The sequence below is a fragment of the Lampetra fluviatilis genome, chromosome 5 (assembly GCF_964198595.1).
Source record: "Lampetra fluviatilis chromosome 5, kcLamFluv1.1, whole genome shotgun sequence".
Taxonomy (NCBI): domain Eukaryota; kingdom Metazoa; phylum Chordata; class Hyperoartia; order Petromyzontiformes; family Petromyzontidae; genus Lampetra; species Lampetra fluviatilis.
The window spans coordinates 16294200-16308719 of NC_136279.1; the positions used below are offsets into that span (position 1 = coordinate 16294200).

General features: G+C 50.9%; 1 long non-coding RNA gene across 1 annotated transcript in view; it reads left to right on the forward strand.

Annotated features, from left to right (window-relative positions):
* The first annotated feature begins 2367 nt into the window (after positions 1–2367).
* The window catches only part of LOC144932269 (uncharacterized), a 46860-nt gene continuing 34707 nt past the window's right edge, over positions 2368–14520 (forward strand). The window contains exon 1 of the long non-coding RNA XR_013636883.1: positions 2368–2425. This is a non-coding gene — a long non-coding RNA (uncharacterized LOC144932269). The remainder of the gene's footprint in view (positions 2426–14520) is intronic.

Genomic DNA, 14520 nt, shown 5'->3' on the forward strand with positions numbered 1-14520 from the left:
GAGGGGATAAGCGAAGACATAGAATAGAAATAATGCGAATTAAGAGTAAAAGGTTGGAAAAGGAACGAATAATCAGGAGGAAGGGTTCAGGAGAGACGAGGAAAGGGAAGAAGAGGCTACACGGGGGCCCTTGACGATTTTCCACGGAGCGGCGTCTGTTTTCACAGCGGGCGGTGGAGAGAGGTGAGGAATTCAGAGTGGGTGTGGTCATCCAGAAGTCACGTGATGTAGGCGAGGCTTCAGCTGATCTAGATTTACAATATATCTTCGTATGATTACAAGGTAAGGCCCACTGAGATATGCAGCTCTTGTTCAGAAGTGACCTGGGCCACAAACGATAGCTCAACGAAGTGGCCGTTTACGTGGAAATGTATAGCAGCTAAACACTCGTGTTTCTAAATGTGGAGGGAAAAACCGGAGGACCTGGAGAAAAATCCTCACGACCACGGGGAGAACATGCATTGCTACAACTCGCTACAACTCGGTGGGCTCTCATGAAATTGTCTTTTCCGAGACCAAGGTTCTCTGAAAACCTCCTGGCTACCATCAAATGTTTGTACACGAAGCCATACAAATATACAAACACAGACATAATTTCAACCGTGATGATGGGTACAGACTTAGTAATCATTGGAAAGATGTTATCAACCACGCAAAAAAAGACTTAATTACACATTTTTGGACCATCTTATCTGACAGGCACTATTTTACTTTACTTTACCGAGTGTTAACATCCCCAGTGTTTAACAGTACTCTCTTCATTGTTCAGCCAGCACTGGTATAAACATGGGCATTTTCGTTCTTTTCTATCATGTGTATCAACAGGTGCTTGTACAACAACAACAACAACCGCCATTCGCCACTAAGTGGCGGTGACGTCACCACGACGCTTGTGCCAGGCCATGTGCACCCTGAGGCCACGTGAAGTGTCGAACGCCCGCTGGCAGGAGGTCACGGGGCAGTCCCAGGTGCCACGGGTCGACTGACCGAGATGACCGAGATGACTGGCTGATGCACCACCTGTGCCCCCTACTGTGCCAACTTGCTGTGCTTTAGCCACCCGGCGCTCCGCTCGTTGTTGTGAGCGTCGCTCCTCCGCCCTCCGTTGTTGTTGGAGGGCGACTGCCTCCAACTGCCCAGTAGCGTCCTTCACGAGCCTCCTCCACTGAGGCCGATCTTGACACCGCTGGTACCAGTCATCGGCAAGTCCACTCAGCTCCACGTCCTCCTGTACCACATCACTCCATCTCTTCTCTAGCCCGTGCCGCGCCCGTTTAGCCCCCTCGATCCGGCCGAACAAAAGCTGTTTAGGCACACACATGTCCACGTACACTTGCACCCCACACTCTCTTTTGGCCTCCCCTCCCCCTCTCTGTCCAATGCGTTGGCGTGTGCAACAGTAGTTGCTTGCACACAACCACGTCCATGCCGCCGAATCTCGTGTACCACGTCGTGCATTCTTTTGGCCCTGCCCGCCCTCCCCCTCCCGATGCGTTCTACGTGGCACGTCGTGCTGTCTTTGAGCCCCGCCCACCTCCCTCCCGATACGTTCCATTCATTGGCTACCACATTCTGATGAGCTCCCCCCCCCTCTCCTCCCCCCTCAACTTGCTTTTAAGGGATTACATCTTGAATCATTGCCTCACTTGATGCAGCAAATCTGGCTGTGACGCTCCCACCTGATGACGGAGACTTGTGTTGCCTCCGAAACGTCGTAATTTTTATTTTATTTTACTTTCATTAATTTTAATGTTTTACCTACGTGACTTTACCGAAAAAACCTAAGAATATAAATACAAAACTCACCTGGACGCCTTCGTACGACGGGGACGGTGTGACGACCGTCCTTCGGACAGCCGCGGGGATGGCAGCCCCGGTGACAGAGAGAGAGAGAGATGGCGCTGCACGCGGAGCGGCGGGACTGGCATCGCACCGCTGCTTCGCCGCCATCGGGAACGGAGCGATGGAGCCGCAGGGAGAGGACACCGTCGTCTCTGCGGGGGCTGGCGGGGGAGGCCCGGGCATGCGGGCCACGCGGTGGGGCCGCCAACTCGGCGGCTGATCGTGGCGCTGTTCCCGCCAACTCGGTGGCTGGTCGGGGCACGGTTCCCGCCAAAACGCCGCTCCCGCCAACTCGGTGGCTGGTCGGGGCGCGGTTCCCGCCAAAACACCGCTCCCGCCAACTCGGCGGCTGGTCGGGGCGCGGTTCCCGCCAAAACGCCACTCCCGCCAACTCGGCGGCTGGTCGGGGCGCGGTTCCCACCAAAACGCCGCTCCCGCCAACTCGGCGGCTGGTCAGGGCGCGGTTCCCGCCAAAACGCCGCTCCTGCTGCCAAAATGCCGCTCCCGCCGACATCAACGCCTGCGGAGGGGGAGTTCCAGTCTTCTGCTCGAGCGCGAGAGGTGGATGGGTTCGCAAGAGCAGGCCTTGTTCACCATGAAAGATTCTTCGGGCCGTCCCAGTGCTTCACCTTGCCGCCCTCCGCTATTTACAGTCAGCAGGCGAGTCGTGACATGACAAGCACCCGGCCCCAAGAAAAATAATAATAACTTCACCCATCTTGCGTGTGCCGGGTTGCGATCGCGGGTGTTTATTTTAACTCGCTGGTTTGCGGAGCGTGTTCGTCCGGTTGTGTGCGTGATAAATTGACGCGGCTTCCATGCGGGTGTCTGCTTGTAAACAGTGTTGTTAATTACGGCGTCGAAATCGGTATCTTCTGGGTGTAGTTAATGATTAATTCGTTGTTTGGTGTCCCGAGCTCCGTTGATATCCTGTAGGTTGCCGTGTTAATGACTCGTGTTGTTACGTCGTTTTGTTGCGAAATCGCCATTGTTATTGTGTATACTGTATGGAGTTTCGCTCGTGATTGTCACGTGTAACTGTCAGAAACTTTGATCGTCATTGTTGCCAATGTACAGACCGTATGGAGCTTTTCTTGAAATTGTTAACAGTGTATGGACTGTTGGGTACTTGCTTGTGATTATTTACTATGTACGGATTGTCTGGAGTATTGATTGTGTGTGTTGCCATGTGGGGACTGGATGGAGCATTGCGCCAAATGATTGACTGTACGAACTTCGTATACTGCATATACTGTATTAATCAATTCGGCGATTCTTGGGGTTTGTGTCTAGTTTTTTTGCTCTCAAAATTCGAATGCCCTGAGTCCCATGGTTAATGTTGAAGGGGATTTTGAAATGACAGGTTCGGTTTGTTTCAAACTCACTGGTTGGTTCCTGTCCGTTGTTGCACAGATGATGTCTTTTGGGCGGGAATGCCCCTTGTGTTCTACATGGATCGGGGGTGCGTTTCCGTTAATTGCCGTCAAATTGCGTTGCTCTCTCCACTCGGTTGGTACAGCTGCATGCTGCAATGCGAGTCTCGGAGATGATGTGTACGGATACGGGATGTGAGGTGTATTGTTGTGACCATTGAATATTCGGGATCGTCACAAATTGTGCGTACCTGTTCGGCATTGGATCAGTTCTGTGGGGATCATAATTCAAATAGTATGTATTGTGATGGTGTTAAATTGCGACGGTGACATGCTGCCAGGGATTTGGAATTGTGGTGCTGGCTGTCACTTATCTTGGGGCGCAGATCCTGACCAGGATGGGCCAGTGAGAGTTGCGTGTCTAACACGAACATTGTGGTCCCGTCATGCTGTGTCTGACGGCTTGACCTGACAGCCCGGAGATCGAGACACTCCGTGGCTTGTCTAGCCTAGTGGGCTGTGCGCTCACATGGCTCAGAGAGTGTGGTCCCGTCATGCTGTGTCTGACGGCTTGACCTGACAGCCCGGAGATCGAGACACTCCGTGGCTTGTCTAGCCTAGTAGGCTGTGCGCTCACATGGCTCAGAGAGTGTGGTCCCATCATGCTGTGTCTGATGGCTTGACCTGACGGCCCGGAGAGTGAGACACTCCGAGGCGCGTTGAAAAAGTGGGCTGGAGATTCGTAGTGTTCAGGTGGAGTTGTCCCGTTACGTTGGGACTGTATCCCTCAGTTGTTAGGGTGCATGTTGTGCAGCGAGTGAACGATGAGTCGTCTCAGCTCGGTCGGTACAGCTATATGCTGCGATGCGAGTCTTGGAGAGAGACTCGGTTAACATCCCCCCCGATATGGCCGACGCGTGCTACTGGTTGTGATGCCGCGTCGGAAAGACGGTGGGGTGGTAACATGGAAATTCCCCCCGATATGGCCGACGCGTGCTACTGGTTGTGATGCCGCGTCGGAAAGGCGGTGGGGTGGTAACATGGAAATTCCCCCCCGATATGGCCGACGCGTGCTACTGGTTGTGATGCCGCGTCGGAAAGGCGGTGGGGTGCTAACATAGAAATTCCCCCGCGATATGGCTGACACGTGGTACTGGTTGTGACGCCGCGTCGGAAAGGCGGTGGGGTTGTAACATGGAAATTCCCCCCCGATATGGCCGACGGGTGCTACTGGTTGTGATGCCGCGTCGGACAGGCGGTGGGGTGGTAACATGGAAATTCCCCCCCCCCCGATATGGCCGACGTGCGTGGGTTTTAGAATGGACACGCCATGTCAGAAAGGCGGGGGGGGGGGGGTGCTATTGGGTGACTGTCATGTCCGAAGAGCGGAGGCGAGTGTTCGTTGAGTGATGCCTCAGGAGGGTTTGTTTCTCGTCACAGGAGGCAGTATCTACCTGGCACCTTGGAGTCGCCGGTTATGCCGACCGGCTTCGGACTGGGGGGGGAGGGAGTGGAGCATGCGTCAGCTACTCCTGCTCCTCCTGTTCTTGACTCCTGGGGAAAGGGGCCGTGCCCTTTGGGCCGCTTCTGGTTCCCCAGGCCCGGCCACATGGACTCGTTGAAGACTGGCTGCTCTACATGCCTCTCAGACTCCTTGCTCATTGCCTACGCCGTCGTTCCAATGGCCACACTCACATGTCGGTGCATGAGTGATTCTCACGGGGAGGCTGTGCTGGAGCGTAAGTGGGTTAGCCAGTTTTCATGTATATTTGTTGTTAATTCCCCATTTTCTATGCGGTTCCCTTCCTTTTACCCTCGTCGATTCTGTATATATTATGTGATTGTATTTCTTATCGGTCGCCGGTCATTTATTGATGTTGCTGGTTCGGAGGCACACCTTTTCGATGTTTCACAGTTGTGTTACAGCCGGGGATGGCTGTGTGTTTATACAGGGGGGGGGTGATGTAGTGACATAGAACGGTCACTACTGTGTCGGCCCGTACGAAGGCTGGGGGCCCCAAGGGGGTGCCTGGGGGGTCACGTGGTGGAGGGATCCGGACCTTCCCAGAGGTGGGGGAAGGGAGGCGTGGCCTGGGAAGGGAGGCGTGGCCTGGACAGAGCCAGCCACGCCTGGGCGGAGCCGGCCACGCCAAAGGAGATATAAGCGTGGTGTGAACGCGGAGCGAGGGTTGTACTGTACTCCAAAGTGAAGACATCATCGGTCGTCAAGTCCCGGGTCGTCGTCCTGGGCCAGGCAGGCCGTTGCCTGCCTGGTCCAGTCTGTGTCGTGTTCCAGAGTGTTAGTGAGTTGAGGAAGGTGGTCACCACCTCATGTACAGTGTTATATTACTTACCGTTTAATAAAGTGTTGCCTCCAAGCTGCGTGTGTGTGCACCTAATTCGAACCCACTACACATTGATAAGTTGGGCTCAGAGGCAGAGTATACCCTAACTATACTGTCATCTCCATATTGAATTATATGTGCTCGTTGCTATGTTGATTTATATATATGAAAAGTAAGGAAAACAACAATATTTGATAGGAACTGAATTTTGCTGAGCTAAACTTATTCGTAGAATGATTATTTGGGTTAGACCTCGTAATTATTTGACTGAATTTGTGTCGTTAAGACCCTCCCACCACCCGACACAGCCAAACAAATTAGATTGCCACGTGTGCAAGAATTTAATTCTACAATTATTATTGTTTGAGCTCACTGGCAAGTTAGAGAACAAATTCTCACTACCAAATGTGTAATAAAGGACTCTCTCTCAGATGTCGATCTCCGTTGTCCTTTATTGGGTTCATAGAATCTTGATACCACGGCGTCTCGCTCAGGCCCGCGTCCCGCTCGACGACCTCTCCACAGCTCTCGGCTGCTCCGTTATGCAGTCTCCCTGCTGCTCCAATATGCAGTCTTCCTGCTGCTCCGTCAGGCAATCCTTGCAGCCACACCGCTGCCCCGCAATCTAGCGTCACTGCTGCCCCTTACACAGCTAGCCTCTCACTGCCCCGTTAGCTCTCTTCGTCTGACACCGATGGCTGTCGGTGTCGACGTCTCCCACCGCGTGGCGATCGCGCCACCCTCTCCGTCTTGCCCAGCGTGGCCTCCTCGTATTTCACTCCGTCTCAACTCCCCCTTCCCCTTCCGGTTCTCTCCCTAAATCCTCTCCCCCACGTGACCCTAACTCCACCCACTCCCCACGTGACCCAGACTCCGCCCCCCCTCAATCCTTGCTCGCATTACAAATGTAGCAATTAGATACGCACACATTTAGAATTGTATCTTCTTAATGCGTGTCTTATTTTCTTGTATAAGACCATGATTTGATTTCCAGACAGTTTGTACAAAACAGAGCTATCTCGATTCAAGCAGATTGCTAGTTTTAACTTTGAACATTTAAAGGAAAACATTATTATTCATTTTCACATATGCACCAGCACCGAATGTACGTAAGTTTAACTTCTTTTGCACCGTACGGAGCCAACCGTGCTTATCGGAGGTGCAAATACTGTTTTGGATATAAAACTTAAAACATATCTACATAACTGCAATAATCGATCCAACTATTTGGTGATGCTGATGCTACTGCTGTAAGCAGCGGTGCACAAAGCACAATTTACAATAAAAAAAACATTCGTTATAACCACTGCCCGAAGGGAGGCCAGAGCCTGCAAAGGAGTTGTTCAATATCGCCGTGCCTGCCAATCAGCACTCCGAGAAGCTTGCGGGGAGCCTCAATATGGTTTCGGGAAGCAGGCGGTCCTGTGCAGATGCCAAATTCCATGTACATCTGCTACGTAATGGAATTGCAAGGCCTGCAATACCATTAGGCGGCCATTGGATTATTCATCGTGCTTTTGCTTCAACTGACCCGCTGCTCGCGACCCTTAAATGACGTTTCGTGGTGCGGCGAGTGTAGCCCCGTAGCCGGCGGTCAGTTTTAAGAGCAATTATGTCTGTAAAACATCTGAACTATCCTATAAAGCATTACTCCACATAGACGTAGACATTACCCTTTCACAGCACTGCCCAATGTTGTAAACAGCAACTGCAGCATCGTGTTCACACCCACGTAATAAAGGCATCAAAAAGCGTGCAATATGCTTTTCACATTTTAAAGAAATTAATCCTTTAGGTTTCACAATTAAATAAATCATGTGTGACGCTGGCAGTGGTGCACAGGCATAGCCAACAACAACACAACGCAACACATTCGACAATAACACTGTGGCCTAAAAAAGAAAACAAAGACAAAGACGGAGATCTCCCGTATAGCCTTAACAGACTGTTGGGGCAAGTGATGTTCGCGAGACACTTATGAAGGCGGCACGGTACACGCGGGGGTGGGTGGCCAGCACCACGCCCGACCGCCTTTGTCTCCCCATTGGCGATGTTTTGACACACTGTACCAGGTACAGTACTCATTTGAAGTTGAGTCGACCTAACGGAGGCCCAGCACTGGTTCAGAGAATCGTCACTGGTGGTGCTGGCTGTGAGCGAGAATCGATCTCGAGTCGCCAGGGTACGTAGCACAAACACATTATATACAGTAATAGGCGATGTTTCGGGCAGTGGCCCTTCTTCACGGCATACACATGAAGGTTTCAGTTAGGCTTCATAATGTGTCACGGATTCATTACCTGATCATGTTTCAACAATAGAAAATCAATACGAATCACGACTTGCCGTGAAATCCGGCGATTTTTTTTGGGCGCTGCCGTTCGTACGGAAAATACCACGCGGACTCTCGCGACAATGAAACGGTCTCACTCGAGAACGGTTGCCAGCTGGAATATTATTGGAGAGGGTTTGACGTTTCAAATGCCACAGGGCAACCAAATATGGTACGTGGAGTCCGAAGTTGCCCAATATGAGGGCTATGCTCTCGGGCTATCACACACACTGTCACAAATTTAACAAATACAAAGATATATATAGCACCTTATAAGCGTGGCGCACGGAGAGGGTGGTGTGACCCGTTAGGCGTCACGCCTTTTCTCAGTGCTGACGTTTGCACACTGCAGCAGGGACTAATTTGAGGCCAAGTCGACCTCTACGGCAGATACAGGACCGGTTCAGATATCACATCATAAGACCTCACTCAGGCATCGATCGGCCTCCAATTGTAACCTGTACCAGACTGTAACAACAACAAAAAGGTAAATGGTGGAGGTGCCAGAGGACATTCCTGTTGCACCTCAAGGTGAACAGGGATATCAAAGTTCATTTATTAGATATAGCCCTGTGAGCCATTCGGCTCTTGAATCGGGTGCAACCGCAACAAACAAAAAACAAAAACATGAACAAGAAAACATCTTAAAGTGACTATGTGCAAACAGAAAATTCAAGAAAAGACAGCAAAATATTGCAGAAAAATCACCGTACACCAACCCTGTGCAAATATCCCAGTGGGATATGGCTCTGATGACTCTCGGCTCCTAAGCTTTACCCGGGCCAGCTACATCCATCGCGAATGTCCTAAAAGATCGCAAAAAGGGGGTCAGGTGCGATAAAGCACGACGAATTATCCAATTCCACGGACACGTAATGGTATTGCAGACCTTGTCCGGCCAATAAAGCAGAGACGTAGGTCCGGTTGTAATTTCCCACACCTCTGTTGTAGCAGATGGACAAAATATGGCATCTGTGCAAGAGCACTCTTGCCTGAAACCACATTGGGGCTCCACTATGCTCTTGAAGTGAGTCCAACCGAGTCGCAGACGTTGTTCCTTTTAGAGGCAACACATTTATTTGTAACACCGTAACACAAAGGGGTAACTGCCCCTCTACCAGATACAACCTCGGGTGGTGACCACCCAGCTAACTACACGATTCAGAGGAGTTACTGCTACGAAGGGTCGGACCCTCACTCGGGTCTCCGACCACGTGGTTCCTCGTAGGACGAAGAGCCTCCGGGCACTCTCTGGGACCCGCCTTATATCCCCCTACCTTCGGGGCCGCTCCGCCCTCGGCCCCGCCCGCCTTCTCGAGCGTTCTCGTTCCCTCTCGAACCTTCTCAAGAGCTCTCCCCGGACACGTGATCACCCACTAGCCCCCCTCCCACCTGGGGCTCCCTGTGTGGACACTCGGGATCACGTGTCTACTGGGTCAACCAGAGTGCCATGGCAACCCTTCCCCTGGGCAGACACTCACCCACTCCCCCTCGTGGGAGCCCCCACAAGTTCCTATGATTACTGTTGTTACGTTGTATTTTATACCTTTATTTTGGTGATTTCGAAAACATATGGTTGAGCCATGTTTCTTGCGGAAGTGCGGAGTTGGCCTGATAACTTGAATCTAAATTGTCTTATGGTTGTTATTGTTTGTCTTGCATCACAATGGGATTTTTGCACACAGCGTTGTAATACGGTGTGTTTTTTTGTCTGGAAGATTTGCTGGTTTATCCAGGATGTTTCTGTTGCGCGTCGTCGCTTTAAGATGTTCTCTGTTCATATTATGTTTGTTGCGATTGCATCCGACTCAAGAGCCGCACGGCTCACAGGGCTATACCTAATAAATGAAACTTGAAAACTTGAAACGCTGTGCGTGGTGCCCGCACTATCCCAGTGCTCGCCAAGCCCAGCTAGGGCTGGTATTACACACACTGCCACACACACGGTGCTATCCACGATGTAGGAACCATGCAGTGACATCCCCTATGTCACTACACTCTCACCAGCGCGCTGCCTGGCAAGGGATGTTGCATAATCCTTGCCAGGACCTTTACCAACACACCGAGCATGGAGATGCCCCAATGGTTGTTACAGTCAGAGCGATCCTCATTCCTACAAAGAGAGACACAGGGGGGTGGGCAACTAGGGCATTCCGGTGTTACGTGTCCGTTTTATGAGTGTACGTTTGTGTGTTGGGCATTTGGAGGCAGTCGCCCTCCAACAACAGCGGAAGGCGGAGGAGCGACGCTCATAACAAAAATGGGCGGTTAAAGTGGAGCAGGTTGCCACAGTAAGGAACACCGGTAGTGCATCTGCCAGTCAACCCATTGCCCGGGGTATGTCCCGTGACCTCCTGCCGGCGAACCTTCGACACTTCACGTGGCCTCAAGGTGCACATAGCCTGGCACACACGCCGTGGTGACGTCACCGCCACTTAGTGACGAATGGCCGCTGTTGTTGTGTACACACCGTTTGTTTTATATACGTGTGTACGTGCACAAAGATAAAGATCCTCGGTATAGCCTTAACATACTTTAAGGGCAAGAGCTGTTAGCGAGCACCGTACAGTATATGAAGGCCGACACCACGCCCGGCCGCCTTTGTCTCCCCAGCAGCAATATTTACACACCGCACCAGGGTACTCATTTGAGGCTGAGTCGACCTAGGGGAGGCCAAGGACCAGTTCAGATAATCGTAACTGGTGTTGGCCGTGAACGGAAATCGAGCTCGGGTCGATAGGTACGTTGCGCGGCGCGCTAACCACTGCGCCACCGCTCCACAACAAAGACGCGTGCGCACACACAAGGACACACGGTCACGCACACATCGTCTCACACTGACACACGCACGCGTGCTCTTTTATTGTACGAAAGGCAGATGAGTGAGCATCCCCGGGCACAATGGCCCATCCCCCCTGCTCCCTCCCCTCCCCCCCATCTCCCCGTGTCTACGTCGTCTCTCACGCTCAGCATTCACTGGACCTGACCCTAATTAATTCGACTCAGAGACACGAGCCGTGGCGCCCTAACACGGCAGGGAGTCCCCCCCCCTCACCCTCTCTGTCAGGAGGAGACGCTCTCTGTGTCAGCAAGTAGGAGAACAGCAACCACCATGAGGCATGTTCTATCCACTGCCGGGTGGACGCCTCCCCACGACGTTCTCTGCGGTTCTAGATTTGAAGCTTTCGTGACTGCAAGGATTCATACTCTTAGTTCTTTCGGTAAAGTCGCGTAGGTAAAATTAATAATAAAACAATAAAAATACAAAAAAGCCTCCGAAACGTCGTGATTTTTATTGTTTTATTTGTATTAATTTACCTACGTGACTTTACCGAAAGAACTAAGAGTATGTTCTCTGCGGTGCAAAAATACCGCTGCTGATTTGAAACACACTCTGGCACGCAAATCAGAATTAATTTGAGGACCCGCAGGCCAGGGTTTACTCACCACGCTCTGTCGTTCCACGTTTACCAATTTATTCCTCCCCATTCAAATTAACTCGTTGCACGCTGCACGCGCCTGATGATCGTTAAACACGTCCAACGTGACGCGCTAAGCAATTAACGGTACCTGCGTCACGTGAAACACGTGCGCGCACACACACACACGGAAATCTGAATCTTGATTTGAATCGTATCTATGAACGCAGATAGCGTACATCGCTTCGTACGCGATGTGGGACGTGTTTAACTATCATCCGGCGCGTGCAGCGTGGAACGAATTGATTTGTGTTTGAATTGGGAGTAAATTGGTAAGCGCGGAAAGACGTATCGTGGGTGGCAGGGACTGGATTTGGGTGACCAGATTCGTATTGCAATGCGCTGACCACTGTGCCACCACTCACCTCGATTCATTTATTGAACGGGACAAAAATCACCAAGTCTCACAACTCTTTTTGAGGAGGGGGCCAGCATTGACAAATTCCACGGATGAGTGTCTGGCATGTGGGAGGGAACCAAAGAAGCTGGATAATTTATTTTTAAAACTCCGCACAAATAGGTTCAGCATTATTGTATTGCCGTCTCCTTGGCCACCGCAGAGTGCACGGAGCAAACCCACAACGCATATAATTACCTTAACACTCCTGAAGGGTCGACACACAGGGTCGGGAACACACTCGCGACACTGCCATATTATGGCTTGATCCGTGAAGTCCATTTCCGAACGTTGCATTTCAGGGTGCACCACCACCACCTCTCGCTTTCCCCTCCACGCTCTCCTCCCCTCCCCCTCTTCTTACATCTTTCTCTCTCTCCCATTTCCTCCAACATTTTTTTGAGCAGACAAATCTTTGATTTGTTCATCATTTCAGTGGTTTAAAGTTTATATATGCGCCACACCATGAAATATCCAAGCCGGTATAGCCAATTCGTCTATTAACTACACTACAATATATCACGATATACCATACCTACAGTGGGTATCAATGTTTTTGGTCTCGGGAATAGAGTTAGGGCTTGGGTTGAAGTCAGGTTTACATTAGCTCAGAGGGTTCAATTATGATGAGAGCCCCATCCACAGTGCACATGGCCTCCTCCTCTGTCGCCAACTGCTACAGAGGACGGCCTGTATGTCTCATGGAAGTTTACTGGATGGTTGGCATATCTCCTGTTAGTTGGTGCATGGTGAGACTCCAGTCACACCCTCGAGTTCCAACCAGGTCCACTACTACCCTGGTGAGGTGGGGAGGCGAGGCGCTCCTCTGTGAAAGGAGTGTTGATGGGGAAGGCACCTTCACGCAAGGGGTCAGAATAACTGATTCGGCGGGACCAAAATCGGAGGCCTACTGTGGCAAGGGAGAAGCTCCATGTCTGCAGGACGCTACTGTAGAAATGTGGCAGAAGTCCCAGTGGGAGGCTCTTGATGTCCACAGTGTTACACTGCACCCCAGGCCTCCAATTTCCACAATCTTCCCTCCCTCCCATCCTCTCCCCTGACCTCTGGGCTCAACGACAACAATAATTGATTATTTTAATAATCACAATTACTATCGATCTGCTAACATAACTGTTATTGTCTTAGACACTCGTGTGTAACCAATTTCGAGGTATTGATGTTTGGATTGAATTGCCAACGTGTGTTTTGTTCTTGTGGTAGCTGTTGTATGTCTGTGTGCACTAACCCTTGGTTAAAGCTGTCAGAATTCATACTCAATTATCGCAATGGTTCCTGTGCGTTTGAATGTTCCTGTACGTGTCTTCTTCCATTATTTTGCATTGCTGCAATTCCTTGTAAAACTGATATTCCTCCCATTACGCCGGCTATCATCTCCGCACGGTCGATACAATTCATCACACTTTGTAGGAAAGTCAACATAGGCTGTTTGTAATATTGATAGACCGGCTCCTGCCATATGAATGTGGAACTGTACCCACTTGCTCAACGCTGCCAATGAAGATGGGCGCTTTCTCGGGCTCACTTGATCAGTGATTTTGTTTATTTCATGAATCAAACCCGAACTCAGCTCAAGCCTCCCGTAAACCACGTTACTTGCATATGGCCACTACCACTCTGAATCCCTCCCCGCTCTCCGCCCCCTGTGAAAACAGACGCCGCTCCGTGCAGCTCACTCGTGTTGCTCCTGCCTTTATGCTTCTCCATTCACTCCCCCCTCACCACCCTCTCATCCCCGAGATCTTGGCCTCGGTAATTTCTTCTTCACCCCACTCCTGTCCTTCCCGTCTGGCGCTCCTCCTCATCCTCCTCCTCTCTTCCTGCTGCTCATCTTGAGCCATGTCCTCTTTCTAAATAGAGTGTGTTTTGGGTTAGATCGCGTAAATATGAATGTGTCGTGAAACTCGCCACCACCCGATGCAGCCAATTAGTCAGGTGTGCAATGTAAACAAACAATTAGTTATTAGTTCAGCACACCGGTGTGTTGGAGAATAAAATCACAACATTTACAATTCGAGTACGACGCTTCGCCGGTAATTAACAACCAGCCTCATCAGGCGACAGACACAATTGTAGAGAAACAAATACACGTGTCACCTGTGAGCCAATCAGGTGCGAAGGCGAGAGGGGGTGGGGTGGTAATGTAGTCATATAAATTACGATGGATATCTATTATCGTGACCTCTTTGTCTGGCATCCCTTCCCTTCCTGGTCATCTGCCCTCTGTTGCCCAACAGACTCGACTCCCCTTCCCGTGGTGTGCGATGGACAAGTGTTTTTTTCTATTCTGTGGCAAAACCAGTTCGGAGCCCCATGCAAACCAACCTATGCCCAAATGTCATTTATCACATTTATCACCTAGAATGCGACCGATCTCAGAATTTAAGCAGGGCTAAGCCTGGGTAGTTTCTGGATGGGTGACCACCACTATGGACAATCATTTTGTTAAAGACTGCGGGGCTACGTGGTGGGCAGCAGAGGGCAGTGAGGGGAAATCCATTGTTGTATTGTACGGTGCTTCTATGCTCCCACACGTGTGGTGCCCGTCTTCAGCAATCTAGGCTGAGCAGTCAGCGTGACGTATGGTCAAACAAGCCCCATCCATGACAGACAGGGTATGGGGAGGCCTTCATCCATCAGTGGAGTGACAGCAGCCGATTGTGATGTGCGAAGTATTGCATGAATGAGAATTTTTTAATTTACGGGAAACGTAGCTGTTTGCACATTGTGCAAA